Source organism: Balearica regulorum, chromosome 9, assembly GCF_011004875.1.
Source record: "Balearica regulorum gibbericeps isolate bBalReg1 chromosome 9, bBalReg1.pri, whole genome shotgun sequence".
NCBI lineage: Eukaryota > Metazoa > Chordata > Aves > Gruiformes > Gruidae > Balearica > Balearica regulorum.
In genome coordinates, this window is record NC_046192.1 from 15,108,778 (window position 1) to 15,131,422 (window position 22,645).

Genomic DNA, 22,645 nt, shown 5'->3' on the forward strand with positions numbered 1-22,645 from the left:
CCTCTGGATTAAAAAGATTTGTTTTTCTGGTAGATGCAGAAAAAAATGCATTTTCTTCCCACTCTATTATCTGGGCTTCCCATTTGCCATTAAGACTGCTTATCACTTTTAATGGCTGTTCCTTTCTCTCCGCACAACACGACAGATGAGGAGTACTGCCATATCCTGAGCAATTCAGCAGACCAGCAGAGACTCCTCTCAGAGCTGTTCCCAGGCCAAGGCTCATCAATAGCTGCCACCCTGTAATTGCCACTCTGTGTCAGCTTATTTAGCCCCTTCTTGTGTCTTCAACCCCTTTCTTGCAGCACAGCAGTGCCCTTGGTCTCTCTACTAACACAACCAGGGCTAATAATGTTCCTTTTTTGCCCCGAATTGGTATTACACAAAGCTGATTTCATGTTTAGAGGCAAAACTCATATCCCTCTCCTTGTATTTAAGCTCAGCTGTGAGAAAAGCCTGTAGAAGGTGAATGGGAAAGTGTGACAGCAGTCAAGAGTTTCATCCCCTTCAGAAAACCTGGCTTCAGTGTGGTCTCAAGCAGGGCTCAGCCCCCTGGAGTGAATTGCTCTGCCAGGGCTGGCTTAAAGGATAGACCAAGCAGGCGTCTACCCACCCCCAGGAAAAGCTTGGGCTGCTAAAAAGCAAGCTTGCTGAAGTAAAATATTTATTCTCAATTTCCTGTTAAATTTGGCAGGAACAATGAATTTTTTCTTGTAGTATTTTATTAGGAGATAGGGATTTAATGGGAAAACCCAGCAAAACATAATCTGCCTCCCCTAGCAAACAGAGTAAGTCCAGGGCCACGTTTCCCTCCCCCAGCTTTAACAACGACAAAGCCCTCGGCTTTACCCTTGGACATCGCAGAGAAACCTCTGATCCGGTGGCTGGAGGCAGGACTTCACAGCCAGCAGGTCGTTAGCTTCAAGCCCCTCAAAAATACCTTGAGGAATGGCATTTAGGGAAATTAACTGCCTCTGGCAAGTGCAGCCGCAGCACTAAGGTCACCACGTAAGCTGGCGCTGCTCTAGCCTTTGCCAAGCAAGCCAGACTCGCAGCCAAGCTTTCAGACAGCAGCGTACAAGCAGTCCTGAAACGGCCTCTGGTTTGCAGCAGGCGAAGAGGGCAAAACACAGTGGCTTATTTTCTAGTTGGAAAAAAGCTAGAGTGGAACACCTTTGTGCTGCTTTGACAGAAATGGTAAATTATTTCTTTTTCCTACTTTCCTTTAAAGTACCAGAATCAAGTTAAAATAGAAATGTGCATCAGCAACCTGAGTGCAACAATAGACGCTACGGACCTTCCCACTTAGGCTTTGTTGTAAACCTAATGCTTTGTATGAAATATCACAGAGTGATTCATCACAGGGTAATTAGGCTTTAATCCAACTGCAGATTTATCCACTCAATGATTAAACCTGTCCTGGTTGCTAAAGACCTCCTAATAACAGAGGCACTGGTGTTTTGTTCTAATTTAGAACATTTAAGTCCCATATCAAGCTATTAACATGAATTGAAGGTTGGTTTATAACATAGGGAAGCAATATAAAGCTTTTGGCATTCATTTTGCATTGGGCAGTGTGAAAACTGTCCTATTTACCATGCCACCACCTTGCAGGATAGGTGTCAGATGAGCACAGAAACTGCATGCACCCACCAGAACACAGTTCATCTCAGGAAGGCTTTTGCTAGTTCCCTACCTCCTCTTTCCATCCAAGCACGTCCCCTTCCCCAAACCTTCCTCCTCAGAGCCTTTCCTCTAGGAGCACAAGATTATTTGCAGTACAAGACAGAAGCGAGCTAGAAACTCTGGACCTCCAGAGACACCCATGAGTCATTCCTAGGCCAGATACCAGCCACATAGGTTTATCTCCCTTTTCTATTTGGAGCCTCTCATTAGAGTCCATCACTTTTCTGTTGCCCTAAGTCTGATCTCAGAGCTCTCTCCTCACCTCCCTTTCTTCTCATCCCTAACACAGAAGCACCTGGACTGTAGTCAAAGACAAAGCTCCCATCCTGGAAGAGCCTCCATACCTCAGAGTACCCCATCTCCCTTCCATGGCAGCAAGCCAGGCTGCTCCCCCCATCAGCTTTTATAGCCAGACCAGCTGTGTAACTCAACCATCTCACTGAACACGACACACAAATGGGCCTTGTTTTCCAGCCGCAGTCCCTCCTCTTGGTTTAAACGTAGCCTTACGCACCGGGCACAGCCCAAGGGCAGCAAGATCTGCACATCCCGTGTTTTCCCAGCACTGAGCCCACCAAGAGCACTGCATGTCTATAGCAGCACCTCACCCTGCTTACACCATGCAAACGCTTTTTCTGCGCTAATGGAAAGGTTGTTACTGGCTTCTTTGAAAGAGCCCACCGTTTAGTTCAGCATGCAGAGGATGAGTGCAGTGAACACAGAGCCCTTTTAGCAAGCAGCCTTATGAATCCTGTGGATGCTGCAGAGAATTTGGGGAGCACTGGCAGATGTGCAGCCCAAGAGGAGCAAAGGGACTTGCAAGGAATCAGAATTCACTCTGGAAATGAGCGCCCAGCCCTCCGGCAACTCAGGTGCTGCCAAATGCAAGCTCCCTCCATTACCAGGAAAGCAGCTGGCTTGCACACAACAGAGGAAATCCTGCTACCTGTGGGCTTTCCACTCGCTGCTGGGGAAAGCAGCCAGGGCTTTGCACACAGCAGGCCAGACCATCGCTGGGCTCCTTCCTGCATTTCCAGCTGGCATGACCTGAGCCGACGTAACCCCATTCCCCAGAGCAGCGCGTCCCTGCGGGCAGGCGTGCAAGGTCAGGCTGTGCCACCCCTTGCTGGCAGCACTCCCACCCCTGGGCCGGGCTCCAGCAAGGAGGAGTGGGGCTGTCTGTGCCCTGGGGTGCCGGTGCCCGTGGAGTCAGCTCACACGAACAGGATTTTTTTTGCCTTGAATTAGTTTGCCCCAAACCGATCATGAATACAATGGAAAGTTTCATGCTGTGCAAAAAGCTCCTTTCCGTAGAGCAAACATCTATGGATGGAAAGTTTTCATCCTAACGCCAGAGCTGGGAAAGCAGGGCTGCACAGCGGCACCAGGAAAGAAAGCCCTGCAAATCGCTGTGCCCAGCGTGCAGGAGAAAGGAGGAAACAGTTATACGGCATGCAAACAAGTGTGGTGGACAGAGATCACTCTGCAAAAGTCCCATTTACAATTGTCACCCAGTGCACCCCAGTATGCAGTCCCAAGTGCAGGTCTTGGTAACCTGCGTGGGCTGGTAACATGCCTTCATTTGAAAGGACACCTCCCCCTTCAACTCCATCCACGTTGTCTATTTAATAGCTTCAAACACACTTGTGCTGATGGGCTAAATCTTACGTGGTGAACAAGGTAACCATCGCTGTGCGCCAAAACATGCAGCAAAGTCAGTATTGACAGAGCTGCCCCGGCTGCATCCTGCCTGGCTGGGACCCGGGTGCGCAGCGAGATTCTCCTCCGGGAACCACACAGGTGGGGACCAACAGAGATGAAACACCAGGAGCCGCAGAGCGTGTTAGACAGGAACAGCGACCAGCAACGTGGGGTTTTGCAGTTCCTCAGACACAAGCAGCTCTGTCAGCTACCAACATATAGGAAAAGTCATGCATGTAAATCACTTTCAGGCCAATGTACGCATTACTGGTTTTAATAATCAGACGCAAATGGCAGAGCCATCCAGTAATTATCCCCATGTTAAAGAAACCCACACATAAGCCACAGGACATGACAACTCCGCTGATGGAAGCCGTCTGTAGCTTTACTTTCCCTTTCTGCCTCACGCTATTTTTCACTTGTTCCTCTATCCCAAACACATGTTCATCTTCCAAGTGCTCTGAGGCTTTCTTTGCAAAACTCCTAGGCTGAAAGGCCAGTCCCCAGGTGTGCAAACAGTCCCGCTGGAGCTGGTATCAGTCCCCAACCTGAACATCACGCCTGGCTGTGGTTCATCTCTCACTCGTCACTCAGCACCCTGCTCACAGACCGTGTGTATGGGTTTGTGACCCTGTAGCACACTGGAAATGCTCAGATGTGAAACAACTAGAAGCAGGACGTCTAGGGCAACCCCAACTCTCCCTGCGGTGCAGGGGTCTCCTGCACAGTGGGAAAGGAACGGCAATGTTAGATGGTTTAAGTGAGGGATCACACACTGCAAACTTCCAAAAAAAGCAGCTGCTACAAATAGCTTGCAAGCAGCTTCTGCACTGAAACAGCACTTGAGCAGTCCTGAATGATAAATGTTGAAAGGAAAAGTCAGTTCAAAGAGAAACACTGATCCTCCAGCAGAAAAAAAAAACCCTTGGGGGAAAAGAGAGATAAAGATCAGAAACAATTAAAGAGCAATGGTGATTGAATATACTACCCCTGTGATTATGGCTCCTGCATCTGTTTATCAGGAGTGGGATGGGTGCAATGAATGTTGCATAGCCAGAAGCACCCAAATTGTTGATGAATCATGAAGGGCTCTGTCAAAACAGAGCTTGTCTACAAATGGAAATCCTAGTGTCCCTAGCATTATTGGCTGCTCCAAACAGGAAACCTTTAGTGCAAATTTCATGGTAAACATCTATCTCCAACATTTAGTTCTGCCCTTCCGAGTGAAGACAGGAGAAGTGAGTTTGTTCAGCCAGAGTCCACCGTGGAGAACAGGATTTGCGATGAGATCTGTTTTCAGGCCGACTCAATGGTTAACCACTCAGATTAATAAATGCCAGAGGGAAGAAATAACAGGCAAGTTAAACAGGGGAAAAAAATGTCTCCTCACCTGACTAGATAACAAAAGTTTACAAGAATTCTGTGCCCTGTGGATAATTCTCTGCAGCTCTTATTTAAGATTGTTTTAGAAGAGGTGACTGCAGCATCTTTCCTGTACAAAGGGGTTGGGGTTTTCCATGTCAGCAAGTTCCTGAAGCATTCCAGCCATTTCCTTCTCTCTCTCCACTTCCTGGTGGAAATGAAAGATGGGACACATGCCAGCTAGCAAAAGCTCTTGCTTCAGCGGTATTATCTGATGAAGGATGGTTGATTATAAAACAACATTTCTTTTGTTTCATGGGAAAGTATTATATTCTTATCCCTTTATTGTTGACATTTTCATATTTTTTAAATTATTTTGCAACTTCTCAGGCCATTTTTCCAGCTGTTGCAGAATGGAGGTACTTGAGCACTCGCCTGGGTTTCTGAGGAGCTGGAGAGCTGTGCCCTGCAGAAAGGAGCAGCTCTTCTAGGTACATGCAAGAAAACCAGTGGAACATCCAGTGCATGGAGGTTTGGGGGAAGCTTTTCATTCCTGTGATCTACACTAACCCACCTGCTGCCCTTATGTGAGGATGTGTTTGAGTATTTAGATAATAAAACCTCTGTTCTTCATGCTTGGGAACAGAGTTCAAAATAGTTACACAGAACATATCTATAGTGAAGCCAACTACATGGCTATGTGGCGATGCAGGGACACTCATGGTGCTGTCAAACTCTCTAGCTCAGGTATCATCCGGGACAGATGAAGGTCCTCCTGGGCCATCTGTCCTGGTAATTACCTTGCGTTTTGGGAGCACCGTGCTGTGCTCTGTGCCGCAGTGTCAAGCCCACTAACAGCAGTTCTGCATTTCAAGCTGTGCAGTGTATTCACACACACTGCCATCACAGCACTGCCTACAACACAGAGCAGAGAGATTTAGTGACGCTGTTAATCACCTTATAGCCACGTAGGTAAATAGTGACTTAGTCCTTACACATATATACCATCTTTCAATTTTGTTGCAAGAGTCTCTGTATAAAAAGCTGGAAAAGCAAGAGACTAACATGAAACTGAGCTTGTTCCTGCTCAAAATCCTGGTGAGTTTAGACTAGTGGAAATGTCAAAATATGCTTCATAAAATGAAAAAAAAAAAAATCTGCCACTTTCTAGCCATTTTTCTCCTTACACTGCCTACTTTTGAGTATTTCAGTCATCTCTCCCAGGCCAGACTAACAGATGGCTTTTAAGACACGTTGCTGACTCTACCCACCAAGATACTGAAACTGATGAACCAAAGGAAAGCCAGTGGGAAGTAATTTTGGGACTCTGTGGGCTATTTCTTGCTACACAAAAGCCTATTGCTCCAGCTCTGTCCTTAACACAAATGCAGCGTGCCCCGTCCCTGCATCCAGCAGCCGCCACGTGCTCTCCCCACACAGAGGATGATGGCTTGTGCCCGGCGGGCATGTGGAGGGGACAGGCTCCTAGCTGGGACAGGCTCAATAAGGCTCTTGTCTTATTTAGGCTTGTGCTCAGCTGCGTCCTGCAGCGATGAAGCCCTCTGCTCATCCTAACACAATCCTGGAATAAAAAAAGATGACAAGGCACAGGAAATTTTTCTGTATGAGCAGAAAGGATGTGGGGATTATACTGCACTCTTCCAGTTCAGAGAAAGCTGCTAGGAGGGAAAGGATAGCAAATGTTTAATATCTGTTGTTTACTGAGGCCCCAAATATATAACAATAAACTTCACAGTAAAGGCAAAAAGGCAAAACTGAAGGTATGTTACCTGTGCTATCAGCTGTTACAGCACATGGACAGACAAAGCTGAGTGTTTAATGGGGAGATGACACTGACCTTTAATGCTGCTGAAAAAAGTGATTGTTCCATAAATAAGAAAGCTGCTGAATAATATATTCAGTGATTTTTTTTCTTCTCTTTTCCTCTTCAGGTATGTAAACAGCTTTTGATTTATTTTTGTGTATTTATTTGAAATATTTCTATAGTCTGACTGAGCTTTGGTTTGGAAACAGTTTTTCAAGTTCAGTGCAAACAGTTGATATTCAAAATTGGAGCAACCTGGTTATGTTGGATTGGACACATAAATCAGGTGTCATGATTTCTTTGGCCATATGAATGCAAATCTTGGAAGTACTTCAAATGGTCCTTTTTATAGATTTCAAACTCACTTTAGGTAAATATTTGCTAATGACTTCAAACTGATCATGCCAGTAAGCTCTTTTGCTAAAAACTGCAACAGAAAATGAATACAAAAGGATTGCAAGTACTGCAGACCTGAGCAGACTTTGATGCTATAGAGATCCCTGTCTGTCTGCCCCAAAATTTGAGTGTCCTTTCAACAGAACTCGTGGTTTCCTTAGCCTGTCATTGCTACAATGTGCTGAAATCTGCAGTACGTCTTTAAGTCACACAGCTCTGAGTGTTGTGCAGCTCTATCATCACATACTGTTACCACATTGGATGTATCAAGTAAGGGTGAAAATGCAGAAGGCCTGCCACTGGAAGGTAGTTGTGCAACAGAAAGTGCTTGCGAACTCATATTTCCTTTCAAACAAATTAATCCAAAGTATTAATCATTCTTGCCAAAGTATGGATCTCTCCCACTGCTGGGACACACATATGCCTGGGAAGCACAAGCTCCAGTCCTGCAGTAGTGCCTGGACGTCACCTTGCAGGCTGCAGCTCTTCCACATCATCCAGAAATTTTGCTGGCTGTAGCAATAGATACTTTGCCTGCTTTTCATTTTGGTGCACAGCACCCCCCTCACTAGCGCTACCGCCCTCACCCCTCAGTCCTATGGCTGAGCAGGACCTACAGCAGAAATGAACCATGAGCCAGGGGTTGCAGAGATACTCATACAGTGAATGCACATTTTACATTTTCAGCCTAAAAATATATTTGTGCCAAAGTCCCTTTGAGGCTCTTTTCCATAAGCACTGCTTGCTCCCCATTGCCTGGCTGCAAGGGACTGTGGGGCAGCTCATGCAAACATGAGATGACAGGATCTACTCCGCTCATACAGCACTGCGGCTCTTTCCATAAGCACCAAAAACCCCACGGACAATCTACAGGAACTTTCCAATGACGGCAAATAAAGGAGCAAAACCGCAAGAGCAATGAAAAGTTGTAAGAAGGAATAAAGCTTGCCCCTCTTAGAGCCCTCGTCCTAAAGTGCCCGTGCTCTCTGCACCCCCTCGTCCCCAGCAGCTGAGCACATCATGCAAGGGGACACAGTCCCACATTAGAAAGGGGCTGTAGCCTGGCCCAGGGCTGTCACCCCTCATCCCAAAAGGTGATGCTCAGGGCCCAGATGGCTCCGTTCATACAGTCCCAGGTTGGCCCTTAGTGACATACGGAGCCAAACGCATCAGGGAGAGGAGCTATAGGTGTGGCAAACACCACATCTGTAATAGAATCTTCTAAGCACACATTTTATCTCTCAGTCACAACAAGCTCCTTCCTTAGACACCTACTTTCCCCCCCCCCCAGTTTATCTGTAAAAACATGAAGTCTTTTTTGTAACATGGTGGAAGCGAAAGCACACAGAGCCTGATATTTAAAGGTTAAGATATATTGGCTTAAGTCTGTCAGAACTTTAATGTAGATTATATAGGGACAGGCAATGACCAGAGGGAGGGAGAGAGGTGTAAATAATCCAGAGGAGTGTGGACTTGTTGGCAGGGTGGATTTATGCCCTGTCTTAATAAAGTGCCCTTTCATCTCTGGAACCTGGGCTCAGAAGCCAGTCTAGACAGGAATTAATGGGGCTCCTTCTCCACTTACAGTTCTCAAGGTTTCCCAACACCCAGTGTTCTCAAATACAGCAGGGAAGTGCAGATTTACAGGATACACCATGAGCTCAATCAGCCATGGATACTACTTTTTTGCAGTGAGCTTTTAAACACAAGCTCTGGCCATTCACCCAAGAGAATCTGCTGCTAGGCCAGGAGACAAATTAAATTCACCTACTACAGCCTCTTTATGTGATTGCCACCCTAAGATGAAGCCAAGCAATTGGGAAGCCTGTTGTAAAGACACAGAGATTCTTGGCGTAGCATGCCAGCAAAAGAAAACGTTGGTGTGCATTGCTTTGGACCAGGACTTGGTTCTGCCTGGGCATCACGCCTAGGAACATGAGTTACTCAAGGCAATACAGCGCTAGGACCTGCAGATGCCAAATTGCGTAAAGTCTCCTCTGGTGAAGGAAAATTGCCGACTTCTTTTCTGCTTGCAGCAAACCTCCCCTTCTGTTTGCTTGTCCCCCTTGGGGGTCCAAAAGAGTAGGTGGGGATGGAGCATTCAAAAGCATTTCTCAGCGAAGGATCTGAGATTTCGCTGGAGTGTGCAGTCAAGAGAAGCAAGGAAAGCTATGAGCAAAAATGTGCACATCCAGCGTGATTTAAATTATTTAAGTAAAATTGTTTGCAGAGAGGTTTGTTAGGGATTATCATTTCTTGAACTCTTTAACTGCTATTCCTGGGAAAAGGGCACATCTTAAACTCTCATCTCCAGCTATGCACAAGGACCCCCAGATGCAGAGACATTCAGCTCCTAATTTTACATCTGTTTAATTTTCAGCAACAGGAGACACGGAGCAGCAGGATGCACTGCCAGCTATTAGGAAGCCCTTTTATTATGTAAAATTTGCATCTTGTCTAAGTACAAGGACTCCAGCAAGTAAAGACAGAGCCAGTTAAAGAAAAGGAATCAGAGAACAAAGTGGTCTCTAAAGGCACAGCAAGAGGTAAGAGCCCACTGTATTCAGTGATGGACAGTGTGACAGGTTCTCTTCCCAGGGTATTTCTTCTACAGACATTTGGACAGTACAGATGGAGGTGGCCAAAGAAATTCCTTCTGGGAACTCAATAGCTCTCTGCTCGGCTGAAAGGCTAGCCCAGAACTACACAATTTGTAAACTCTTAAATTAAGACATGCAAAAGTCACTGGCAATATGTAAGCATGGGGATGTGTTAGGAAAGGACCAGCCTGCAAGGTCTCTATTTACAGCCCTTTTGGCACCTGCAGCTTTTCTCTGCTGGGCAAGCGAAGGTGTCAGGAACACGACTTAGGGCACTTTTTCACACCACCATCTCTGCAGTTTTTGAGCCCAGGCGGCTGCCATTAGCACGTGCACACAAGGCAGCCTTTCCCCTGTCACTGCCGATGGATGGGAAGCTGTCCCCTGGTGCTCCAGCACTGCTGACACATGCTGTCCCCATCTGCCACCCGCTCCTTGTGACTCTGCCACCCGCTTGGTGCAGGGCTGAGGGGCTGTGCTGGGGGGCGAGCCCTGTGCAGGAGGGCACGGGCTTTCTAAGGAGCACTTTGGGCTTATGGCCCCCCAGAGTGCGCAGGTAATTTGCACAACTGAGCAAGATGCCGCCCATTGTGGGGCAAAAGGGAATGGCTTGAGCTCTTCCTCCCACCCGCACTGTCCCCTCCAGTGCCTTGCAGATGCTAATCGGCTGTGGGGGAGGCTGCCTCCACACCCAGGGATGCACTGCAGTGAATTTTCCTGGCTCCCTCAGCTCCCGCAAGCATTCATCAAGCAAGATTTGGGGGCTACGTGTCCCCAGTGGTTGCAGGTGTTTGGACCCCAGCTCCTGTGTTGGACTCGGCGCTGCAGGGCTCTTGGTGTACTTGTAGGGAGGACAAGGGGAAGATACTGAGTGAGGAAATGTGAAGATGTCTAAAAAGCGTGATAAGCCTGGGACTGGGACAGACCCTACACGGTCATGAGACAAACATGGCCTGTGCCCTGGGAGCAAACCTAGCCCAGCAGAGGTGGCTGCTCTTCTCTGGGTGGGCCAGGAGCAGAAGCGAGAGGTGCTGCAAAAGCCATGATGCTCTATAAACCCTGCACGCTGACAGCCATCTATCCCATCAAACCAGGGTAAAGGCACCCACAAGCAGAAAAGTCCCATGCCTGCTTTCTGTACAATCCCTTAACAGCCCTGGCACTTCAGTCCCACCGCTCACTGCCTTTGAGGGCAGTCACCACTAACTCCCATTTTCAATCAAATGAAAGGTGTCAGAACATGCCAGGGAGGGGTGGGTGCTCTCTGGGGTGTCCTTCAGGTATTGCAGGGTGCCATTCCAGTGCTGGCATGCTGCCCTGAGCACAGCCTTCAGCCAACTGTAATTGAACCTTTGGTCCCAAAGAAATAACTATTTCAGGAGCTTGAACCAATGCAAGTTAAAAATTACTGTTAATTACTGACCCCAGTAATGCTGAAAGTGCTGCATAATGGAGGAGGTTCGTGCATGAAACAAAAGCCTACAATTCAATTCCAACAGTGATTAAATTGGCGGAGGTTGCATCCTCCAATGCAGCATTATGGAAGACAAGGCAAACAAGATTAACCCACATTGACAAGGCATTTATCCACAGCTAAGAAAAGACCCACGCCACAGCACCTCTGTCCCACAAGTTTACACCAGCCCACAAGAGTCTAATCCCTCATGGCCTGTCAAGCTATTAGGCAAATCTCTGGCTCTCATTTGCCTAATCCAATAGCCCCTAGCTTCATAAGAAAGACCTCCTAGGGGGCCTTAACAACCATGTTTGTTAGGCCTTATATAAGTAAGCAAAGCTCTGAAAGCCAAAGAGTTTCCTCTTCCATTTGGGATCTCAACACCCTCTTAACCTGGAGATAAAACCAACCACCCTCACTCAGGAAAGGAGGGTGTGTTTATTACAGGTTGAGATCTGCCTCCAGAATAAGCAGCATCTGAAGGATTTTGCATCAGTAGCTCCACACTTTTAACACTGGCTGCGGAGGTGCCAGGTGCCTGATTTCATCCCAGAGCCTTCATATCATCAGGTTTATTGCACAGCCAATGGGATCACAGCGCTCATTCCCTTTTCTGCCAGCTTCAGTGGAGAAATAAGGAGTGTTAAAGCATCCTTTCAAGACCAAGATGCTTTGTGTGCATGTGCGAGCAATGCAAACACTTTCACAGTCTTGTACACCCAAATCTACAAATGCTTTTTTGGAAGCCCTCTAAATATTTTTCTGAATCCGACCACTGGCAGTGATATCTCTGACGTTAAACAGAGTGCAGGTGTTTTCTAGTCCTTGGATTTTAGGACACCACCACCTCTGCTCTAGGGATATATGCCTCCCTGATGCTTTGGCCAAGGACCCAAACTGTCTCAATGCTCTCTGGATCTCTCGGGGCTAAGAGCTACTCTTATCTCTGACACATCCACATCGTTAACAATGTCCTTGACAATGTGGTTTGCTCTACAGACAGCCAAATCTTTAGGGAGGGTTCAGGCAGATGAATAGTCACTCAAGGCTTGGCTGCCTACCAGTCTTAGCTAGGCCTCTGGGGATTTGGAAACTAAGCTGAAAATACCACAGAAAAAGGTTTCCTAAGGGGCCTCCCCATACAGCTCAAGTGAGGCTGGGGTCAGCAAGTCACCATCACATTTTCTCCTGCTTCCTCCACAAAGTGCATTTGCAAAGGCAGAGCAGACAGAGTACACTTTAAGGAAAAACATGTGGCCAAGACCACAGAGAGGTCCAGTGAACAGGAACACAAGGCCAAACACCCACGGACTGACACAGACAGGCACTGGAGTGACAGAGACCCACCAGGCTCTCCTGGCTTCCCACTGCCTCCCCGCAACCTGAGGCAATTTGGAGATGAGCGGGGTTGTGGATGTAGCAGAAGAGCTCTGTGGAGACACCATAGGTGACACCTTAAGTAGCAGGATGAGCCTTTGCTACGCTGTCAGTACTATCCCTCTCCATGAGGCTGTCTTGGCACCGTACAGGCACAAGGGATGTGCACGTATTTCCAGAGCGTGGGCTGGCAGATCCGTAGGGCCATGGAACCCTGGCAGTCAAAGGATGATGGAGATAGGCTGGCTTGGTCCTTACCTCTGTAGCTCATCTCTTACAGATAGCATCATTTCTCTAGGCACTGACATAGGTCTGTGCAACACATGGAGAGTAAAAAAGCACTTCACTCTTCCACCATGTGCATGATAATTTCCAGGGAGAGGGCAAGACTGAAAAGCAAGCATTTTAACTTAAAAATGTAAAAAGGCTTCAAGATGTTTTTTGGCCATCTGAGTGCCCGACCTCTGCCCCTGCCCAAGCTCCAGGCATGTAGGTAATGAAACATTACATGCTTTTCAGCAGTCTGGAGCGGAGTTCCCTCGGAGACCGGTGGTGAGCGGAGACCTGATCCAACATTGTAAATCCTTCACATCCACCAGTTGAACAGCTGTTCAGGTTAGGTCTCATTTATATGCAAAGCAGCTTGGCCATCAGCAAGGATCTCTAGTGTTGCAAATCAGTTGTGTGTCATCCTAGCAATGAAAGTCAAGGGAGCCGTTACTTGGTTGAATCCAGCACATTTCAGCAAAAGTGCCATTTAGCAAAAGAAAGGGGATTTTTACTGTGGAGTATGGCCCACCACCCTCAGTCACTTTCCAGCTGAGATCACAGCTAAATCGCTTATCTTTACATTTTCATACAAATCTGATTATCCTTGAACAGCTAATTGTTTCATAAGTGTCACTTGGAAGCTATCCATTTCCAGCACAAGTAAAGAAATTGCACTATAAAACTGTCTACCTTCGCTATGAGTCACTTTAGCACATAGGATGAATATTTGGCACTCTTAACTTTTTCAGATTAACTCGCATATTTATTTTGGAAGAAAAAAACGGAGGGCTTTAATTCCTTCCCATCAGAATTCCTCATCTTTGCCTAGCTTATTGAAACTTTTTTTAATAGACCTTACAGTATGTGAATACAATCTATAGCGACTGCTGCTGAAGGAGATGTGAATATCTCCTTTCATGTAAAGAAAAAGCTGAAAAATATCTATAAGAGTGTTTGATACTTTGTTAAGAGAGTCTGTAAACCCTACAGATTATGTCACCTGCCGTAAAGAAAAGTTTCATCCCTCTGGCTGAGGCCATGGAAACATCAAGAGAGGACTTACATTCAGTGTTTCCTGGATGAAGTGCATGTTTCTCTTCCAAAGAGAAATTCTTAACATGTTGCAATTAAATTTCTTAAAGATCTGTTCTGACCCAGGCTGAGAAAACCCCTGAGAAAGAAAAGAAGATTTTGGTCTTCAGAAAGCAAGTCAATTTTCCAAGGAGAGGAATCAGTAATAATATTCTTGTAAACTATAATTGAATGATCATTTCCATATTACTGCAAAATTATTTTCCCAGTATAAAACAGATATTTCCTCAACTGTTCACTCAATCTCACAAGAAAGGAGTTATACACCTTTGCAGAAGGATATTACTTAGCCTGTGGAAAAAATTTTCTATGTATTCTCCCAAGCATGTGATCACCTATATTAGCTACACTTCAAAAAACTGACTCAGTTTAGCTCGGCATCAATTAATTATACAGTTGGTTAACATCTTTGGAGTACTATCTAAACCAAAAAAGTAATGTTGTTCCAGGTGGACCTGATTGAAATGTCATATGAAGGAGCTGAAACCAAGAGCTCCGATTTTAGTTTTGCTAAAATCCTGCAGGGTGGAGGGACTGCAGGACAAAGAAGCAACAAAAGTGGGCATCTCTGAAGTGCCATTGGAGATCCAGGACAAGGAATATGCTTTTTTCCTTCATGCTATGTATCCTTGGCCAAGTCACTTATACCAGTCTGCAAAATGTGGCATTAATTAGTGAAGAAATTACAGAGCAATATTAGCACGTGGTATATCATTATGAGAAAGGCTTGTATCAAAATCTAACATTTCTGTAAATGTAGACGAAATGGATCTCGTCAGTGACCTACGCAAGGACTTGAAAGCTATAGGAAATCAGAGGTACATCATGCAGACAGGACCCTTCAGTGCTAAAAGACTCTGCCTCTGCAAGGAGCTACGTGCCCTCCCTTCCTATCAGCTGAAATGAGGGCTGTGGGTGCTCCTCCCTCCCTAGATCGAAGCCTAAAATTGTCAATTAGGAAAACAAATGTAGGTATTAGATATCTTTTTGTGAGTGTCAGTTCAGCAATCACTTTATTACAAGTAATTTTAGTGTTGAATGTAGTGCAATTTCAGTAATTTAGCAAAGTACAATGATGGATTAAAGTGCCTGGTGATAGACGTTTATTTCACCTCCTGAAACACAATTATTATGCACTTTACTCAATAATAGTGTCTTGTTCCAACTAAAATACACATTGTGTAATTCTTTAAGCTGTAGAATCATAGCAATTAGAGAGGGAAATGGCTGATTAGGTCACTGATTCCAGCCTGTTGCCAGCCCATGATTGCTCCCTGCCCTGTATCAGCTAGAGTTTCACCCAAACTCCTTGCGTTTACATGTTTCAGTGATGGTGATATCGATTAAAAAAAAATAAAAATAATAATAAAAAAATATGGAGGCTTCAGCCACAGGTGAAAGATTCAGTCTTTTACTGCAGAAAATCCTGCATATTCACAGTGGGAAGGGTCTGAGACGTTTTCACCTCCTTCTTATGGCAGATGGCTGAAATAACTTTCAACCAGAATGTTCTTCAACAACGTTTTTCTTTGGAAGCAGTTTTGCTGAAAAAAAAATCCCAGTTTCCCTTCTTAATGAAAACTATAAGTCCTTCTTTTCAGTCTGAAATTCCCCTCTCTACTATTTGCCTAATGACAGCCCAATATTTAGCATTTTCTAAAACAGAAATGAAAAGAAAATTAAGCCTGACTGAAATTTTACTCAAGAAAAACCACAATTCCTGACCTGTACTGGCAGAGGGGTGGTTAGGATGTGGTTTCAACCATTCTTTTTAGGGAGCTCAGCCACCCAAGCCATCTCACTGCTCTGGAGACCAGGGCCCTCTCTGCTGACAGAGGCTTTGTGCTCCTCACCACATCCCAGAGCGGGGGCATCACAGACTGGTTTGGGTTGGAAGGGACCTCAAAGCCCATCCAGTTCCAACCCCCTGCCATGGGCAGGAACACTCTCCACTAGACCAGGTTGCCCAAAGCCCCATCCAACCTGGCCTTGAACACTGCCAGGGATGGGGCCTCCACAACCTCTCTGGGCAACCTGTGCCAGTGCCTCACTGCCCTCATCATGAGGAAGAGCAGATACCCAAAGCCTAGCATTTTATTCCATGTACAGATATACCTGCCTGCATTTCCCACGGAAACTGCACTTGTGGTGCTGGCTTTGTGCCTTCTCCATGTTTACTCTTGGGTAGTATCCTTGAGAGCAGGTGCAACCTATGGAAACAGCACATTTTAAACAAATAAAAGAGAATGTCTGGAGAAAGCAAGCTTTCAACATGAACTCATGCAAACAGCAGGCCAGAAAAATCTGTGTTGTGGAGTTGCACTCATCCGAACATTGAAAAGACAGACCTGCAGGGAGCTGCACGTGCGGTTGATACCACAGTGGTGTGGCCATCCCTCACAAGCATAAATGCGTGATTCTTCCAGACAACCAAGCAAGCAAAGCCACAGCATATGTCATCCATCCGTAAGCCCCATCCTCACTCCATTGTCCAGCTCAAGAAGCTGCTTATTACATGCTATTGGAGTCAACAGACGGCTCCTGGTGTAAAATACTCTTCTGTGCAAGCTGGTATTAAGCTCAGCCCTATGATGTGCTTTTCACTTGTATCTCACCAGCTCCCTGAGCTTTCCTGCCTGGTTACCCTCCATTAAGGCCATCCTGAAACGGAGCTGCACGCAGAAACATGAGTACAAAAATGCACTGGCACAACTGACCCAAAATTAAGCACCAAACTACTCCTGTTGAATTTCAGAGGTTCTGAGGCTTTAGCCACAGTGTGAACCCCTGTGAATCTGGAGACCGGGGGGCGGGGGGGGAGACATCCCCCTGCGCAACTGTTGGGTGCCATTCAGCTCCAGCCATGAAATCACAACATGTACTTTGTAGGGCCATGCCTGTGTCTTGTCAGACGCGCAGCCTCTCGCAGCACAGGAACAGGCTCTGTTCCCGGCTCTACCACAGACTTCCCGCATCTGTCTGGAAAAAAATCACTGAGAAGCACATCTGAAAAAATGTTACACACTCAGATCCAGACATTTGATCTAACACCTGGCCTAGCTCTCAGTGGCGCTGGACACTGCAAACACTGTTGGCTTCGACTGGGGCACTTCTAAAATCCAGACCTGATGGGCAATGGGGATGGAGGCAACATCTGCTTCTTCACTGCACTACACAGACTTCACACTAAGGTACCTTTTCAGCAGAGCTATGTACAAGTCAAACCAGTTAAACCAGCGAACAGTTGCTCTTTGTTCTGCACACATGCCAGAACATTAAAAACTCTCACAGTTTGGCACCAAAAAGACAGAGACCCAAAGCTAGCGACTGCTTTTGGAAACAGGAGCCATAAACTCTCTTAATTCTGTTTTCCCACGTGTAAACAGGGGATGCCAATTCCTGCCTGCTACTAAGGACTCCCAGGCATTTGCAAAGCACTGAGGGCATCCTGGAGAAAACATAAAAGCAGCTTGCAGTACTTCTTGCTTCATCTATCCTTTTAAAAGGTTAGTAAGGTGCTGGCTGGACATTAGTAACATTTGCTATGTCCAGCACAAAATAAGATACTGTTGCACATGCTATAAAATAAATTACTGTTGACCACGCTGAGTATAGTGGCTGCTTTTTGACATTTCGTCTGGTGCGTTATATTCTATCCTAGTCAAGGAAGAATTCACCTGTGATAATATTTGCATTTGACAGGTGCCTTGTTGGAGCAGCATACCTGCCTTCTGTGCACCGCTACACACAGCAGAGCTGAGCGTGCTGCTCTGCAGCGATGGTCTGCAAGAAATGAGCACAGGACCTCACACTCCAGCCGCTCTCAGTGCTCTGGATGTGTCGTCTCACCTAAGTAAGCAGAAACATGCTGGTTACTCCACCGCTGATCAGTCCTGACGCTGTGATTTTGCTAGCCCCCAGGAGCCACATCTTCCACTGCAAGAGACCTGAGAATGGCCTTGATGGGCGATGTCTGCTGCCGTGGGGAGAAGGGTGATCTTGCAGCTCCTCCTGCACGGGGGCAATTGCGGGCAGCGAGGACACAGCGAGCAAGCGTGCCTGTCGTTCCCCGCCTCCCTGGGGGCAAGTCAGGCAGCACACGTCCCTCACTGTCACACTCCACCAAGTCTGCTGGGACATGTCACAGCCAGGGATCACTCCTCACCCGGGCTTTTTCAAATAAGCAAAAAAAAAGTGAAATGTCAAATAAAATAGAGTAAGAAAAGAAAAGTGGCATCTTGTGTTCCTCTGGTCTCCTTCATTCCCAGGAGTCTCTGATGCCGTAAAAGAGTGGCGACATTTTTGAAAGCAAACCTTTTTGATAAATGATGCAGTTATTTATTTTGCAGAAAGCTGAGATTTGTCACGATGCCGTTTTCAAAGTAACACAGCATCTAACAAAGAGAATCATAGGCAATTTACTGCATGACACTCCATTCGTCTCAGAGGAAGAAAGACCTTGTTTGACCCTCTCAGGATTTGAACCTGTAATTCCACTGAACCAAGGGCTTTGAAACCTGAAGCTCAGCAGTTTTCTCCCTGAAGATAAGACTAGGTTTTCCTGTTCCCCATGAATCACCACAACCCTGCAGTCTGCTGTGGAACATGAATTCCCCACTACACAGGAAGCACCAGCATCTGTACATCCCATCAGCAAAAGGTGACCAAGGCGACTGTGCAGTCGTCCACAACACCACCCGCTCCTGCTGGTGCTCCCAGGTCGGATGCTGAAGATGGGGGAACGAGATCTTGTGCATGGGATGCATGCTGTCTTCTCAGTGCTGCACACTTGCAAGCTACTTCACTGTTTATGCCCACCTCAGCTTCCCCTGAGGCATCTGACAGACAAAGAGAGGCTTTTTTCCTTGCCTAAAACAACCCTCCTTTGCCCCATGCTACCTGGGCTGGGTATGCTTTATTGATTCACCAGGAGCAATGTGTGCGCATCCAGAAGCAAGTGCAGAGGTCACCAGTGCCATCCCAGTTTTGTATGATTTTAAACATAAGATGACAAACTTGGAGATCTGGGAGCCCTGCTTAACCTAAATCCCCTCTGCCCATCCCAAGACCCTGGCACTTCTCCTCCGGCTGAAAATGCAGACGCAAACAGAGACAAATGCAAACTTTGCAGTCTGGATCAGCACCTTTTCTCCTCCTGGGAGCATGAGCCCATCGGTCTGACTGTTGGTTCTGATGTATCAGCCAGGCATTGCACCAGCGAGGACCTAAGAGACAAGCCCCAGGGCTGCACTATCCTTATGAGATAAACACGCTGAATTGCTCAGTAGATCCTATGATGATCTGAAGTTGGAAGGACCTTGCTTTCATTCGCTGCTCTGCTGAGTATCACACCCATGACCAGCAAACCCACACTGACACAAACGTGTTGCAGCTACTCGGGACACGGTGGCCGTCCTCAGAGGGAGTGATCCTGAGCGGGGCTGCGTGCAGGCACCCCTGTGCTGAAAGGGAGGGCTGGCTCTGGAAACCCAGCTACTCCGTCGGCCGCTGGCAATGCCGAATTGCGGCAGCGAGCTGAGCCCAGAAAGGCTCTCCGGGGTTTCCGAGGAGAGAAGCATGCAGTCGTTGACAGCATTTTCCCCAAGTGTTACCCAAATCTGCAACGAGTTGTAACAGGCTTGTCATAAATTTGCCCTGTCAAACCCTCCCTGGAAGAGTCTCTCCTGAGGCCCAGGAGGGCAGACCTCCCGCCCTGAAGAGGAGGGAAGGAGGAGGCTGAGGTGGGTAACCAGACACTGCTTTGGTGTCTCTTCCCTCTGCTGCACATTCAAAGGAGGTCAGACACCTAGGGAGGATGGCCGCTCGCCAGGCAGGCTGCGGGAGCTGGGTGCTCTGCCTGAGACAAGGCCATGGGGAAGGAGAGGCTGTCTCCTGCCCTGGGTGCAAACACCTCCTCCCACCGCAGTGATTTGCAGGCCCCCTCTGTAGACCCAGAGGCAGAAACCCTATTTTCCATCCCCAGGGAGAAGCGCTGCCCTCACACACAATTAGGAGAGCAACTGTCTTCATCCTGCCTGCAGGTTGTTTTAAAGATCACTCGTTCACACCAAACAGGCATGGAAGCGGGCAAGGGGGACGAGGCAGGTTGTATCAAGCTTTACTCCGCAAGAGATGGAGGGGGTTGTGGTTAGAGCACAGGACGGGGAATTAGGACATCCAGGGTGGCATCTCTGCCCACAGACCGGGCAGCCCAGCAGGCATGGTGGCAACCCTCGTCTGCATGAGCCTGACCTGGCTTAGCTCAAAGCCTCTCAGGTGAGGTCTCCCAGGCTGCGCTAATGCTGTCACACCGGCCTAGTGTGTCCATGGGGGGATCTGCAAAGCAGCCCTGAGAAAGACTGACTTAACTCACCAACTGCCCCACTTTTTACAGCCAAACTGAAGGAAAACATTTCCTGATGCTGTGGTGTGGGGAAATGACATTCCTCTTCCCATTTTTGTGGTCAAAAGCACTGGAAATGCCAAAGACAGACAGGCAGCTCCCAGGAGATTTTCAGCTGGAGGAGAAGTGGCAAGGTCCTCGGGTGGGGAGGGGGGATTCAGGCCAACCAGGGCTCCCAGATCATCTCCATGTGCTCCAGAGAAGAGCACCCAAACCAGACCTGAACTGCAGTGTGGAAGTAATTTGCAAAACGCAATCAGAGACCAACTAGTTCTACTTCAGCATAGAGATGGATGGCAAAGTACCCCAGCACACAACCTGCCAGGCAGGTGCTAGCAGCATCACCCCTCCTCTCCCCCTCCCCTTAGCACTATCTCCTGCCCAAGAGGGTGAGCAAGAACAGAGTGAACGCCTGTGTCTGCTAACCCCACAAACCTGGGTCAGAGTGAGCTGCCGTGAGTTACCTGTGCCCGCCCTGCCCCAGGCGTCCAGCGCTGCTGCCCGCAGTGGAGCCAAACCAGGGCACGCTGGTTCCTGACAGGGCTTTAGCAGCAGGAACAATTAGCACAGAAGCTTTCGTGGCCTTGGGTCTTAATGAGATTCATTTCCAAAAAAGCCCAGGGTCTCATGGCAGTTTCCAAGCAGAAAGGGATCACCTGAGGACTTTGAAAGGAGAAGAAGAGGCACTTCATTAGCACTACAAGAGCAGAGCACGGCAGGAAGGGAGAGTGGAGAGTTGAGCCCAGGCCATGCACATGACAGGGCAGCGTTTTGCCCCATCTGTGGTACAGACATTCGAGTGTGCTGGATTCCAGGTCAAAGGCATATGCACTCGTGCATATCCTTCTATAAGTGAGATGCCACTTAAAGGTCACACTGGAATTGGCCTCTCTGTGATTCCCTAGGAGTAAAATAGGATATGCGGCTATAGTAATTAAAGAAAAAATACCAGAATTGCTGTTTAGGCTGCACATACCCTGGGATCTGGTTTCAGGGGCTTTGCAGGGGCATTCCATGTCACTTCCAAGGACTTGTTAAAAAAGACTTCATACCAGGAGAGTTCTGTGGTATTTTTTTCCAGCTAGTCCTGCAGGCTACCATGGGGAAATTCACTAGCAGGATTTCTGTAGGACTCTGACTCACACAGAAACTTTTATTACTACTTTTAAATATTTGACCGCCTTTTGGCTGCTGGCAGTGAAGTTATTAAATGTTTTACCAGACGTGGCCAGAAACTCTTTATAAAAACATCTTGGCCTGGCATAAAGCATATGTCTCTACTGATCTCTGTAGCATGTGCTCAAAGCTTTCACATGTCCCCTGGCAGTAGAAGAAACTTGGGACCTTCATATTTCTAGGCTGTGGATAAACAGAGCATCCAATGTCCTGTGCTCGTTTGAGTAAATCTTCTGGTATGCAAATAGCCCTGCTGCAATAAGCAAGATATATCAAATTTGCAAGACTGAAGAGACTGGGGCCTCAGTACAGACTATAGGTTATGGTTCACGTGGACAGCTCTGCAGCCGGATCCTGCCGGGATCTGTCTACTCAGCCACTCAACCCTTGCTCAGGGGATTAAATTGAGTGTGGAGCTCTTGTTCTTCCAAGCACTCCTGCCAATGTCACTGCGTCAGGTGACATTTTCAGTACTGTGTGACACATCGTTTCTTTGCTCAAAGCCTTTTTCCCCTCCATCACTGTTGTTTTTTTTTTTTCATCCCTTCATCTTCCTCACACAAATTAAGATGAAACAAAGAAAAAGCATCAAACCAGAGCAGAGATGAACTCCATGCCAGTGCTGCATTGACAAAAGCAGGAATAAAATCATTGCTTGTTTCTGCTTTCACAACAGCAGTGAATCAGGATATTCTGCTAAAGGGGCTGTTCATCAGAAACTCTCATGCCTGTATTTTGTTACTCTGCTCCCTGAATATTTTGCCCTGTGATATAGCAATCAAAAGCAGTGGGTTATCACTAAAAGTGCCTGCTGCTTACCTGCTTAGATAGCCATGCTTCAGGAAAATAACAAATACAGCTTCAACTTCTCCCTGCATCCCTCCACGGGCATCCTAGAGCTGAACGCACCTGCAGCCGTGATAAACACAGGTGGGTAAGTGGAAGGAGAGCGGATCTCACATCAGCGGCAGAGCAGGCTGGAAGCAGCCCCATTCCTACTGCACAGGGCAGGGGTATGCGCAGACTGCCCCCCATTTTACAGGGGCTACCTCTAAATGGACCAACTCTGGTACTGCTAGCCACCTAACCGTGGCAGCTCAGATTTGCTGGACATTTCAGGCTCAAGCAGCCAGCCGGCACCGGGCTCCTTCCTAGTTTGGCACTACTGCTGGAGAGGAGCAGCTTGGAGCTAGCTCAGGGCTGTCCCCGTGGGCTTCACTGTAGGCAAATCTTGTGTGTCACACAGCTCTCAGTGAGGTGCTCTGATGAAACGCAGGGGAGATTCAGGCCCAGCCTCTGAT

The 22,645-nt window shown here is 47.3% G+C and overlaps 1 long non-coding RNA gene across 1 annotated transcript; it reads right to left on the reverse strand.

Annotated features, from left to right (window-relative positions):
- Nucleotides 1-12,917: 12,917 nt before the first annotated feature.
- LOC142602998 (uncharacterized) lies at nt 12,918-17,682 on the reverse strand. Its single transcript, XR_012836870.1, has 4 exons — nt 17,490-17,682; nt 15,881-15,975; nt 13,737-13,844; nt 12,918-13,095 (listed from the first exon to the last, which is right to left on the reverse strand). It is a non-coding gene; the product is annotated as an uncharacterized LOC142602998 (long non-coding RNA).
- Nucleotides 17,683-22,645: the final 4,963 nt, after the last annotated feature.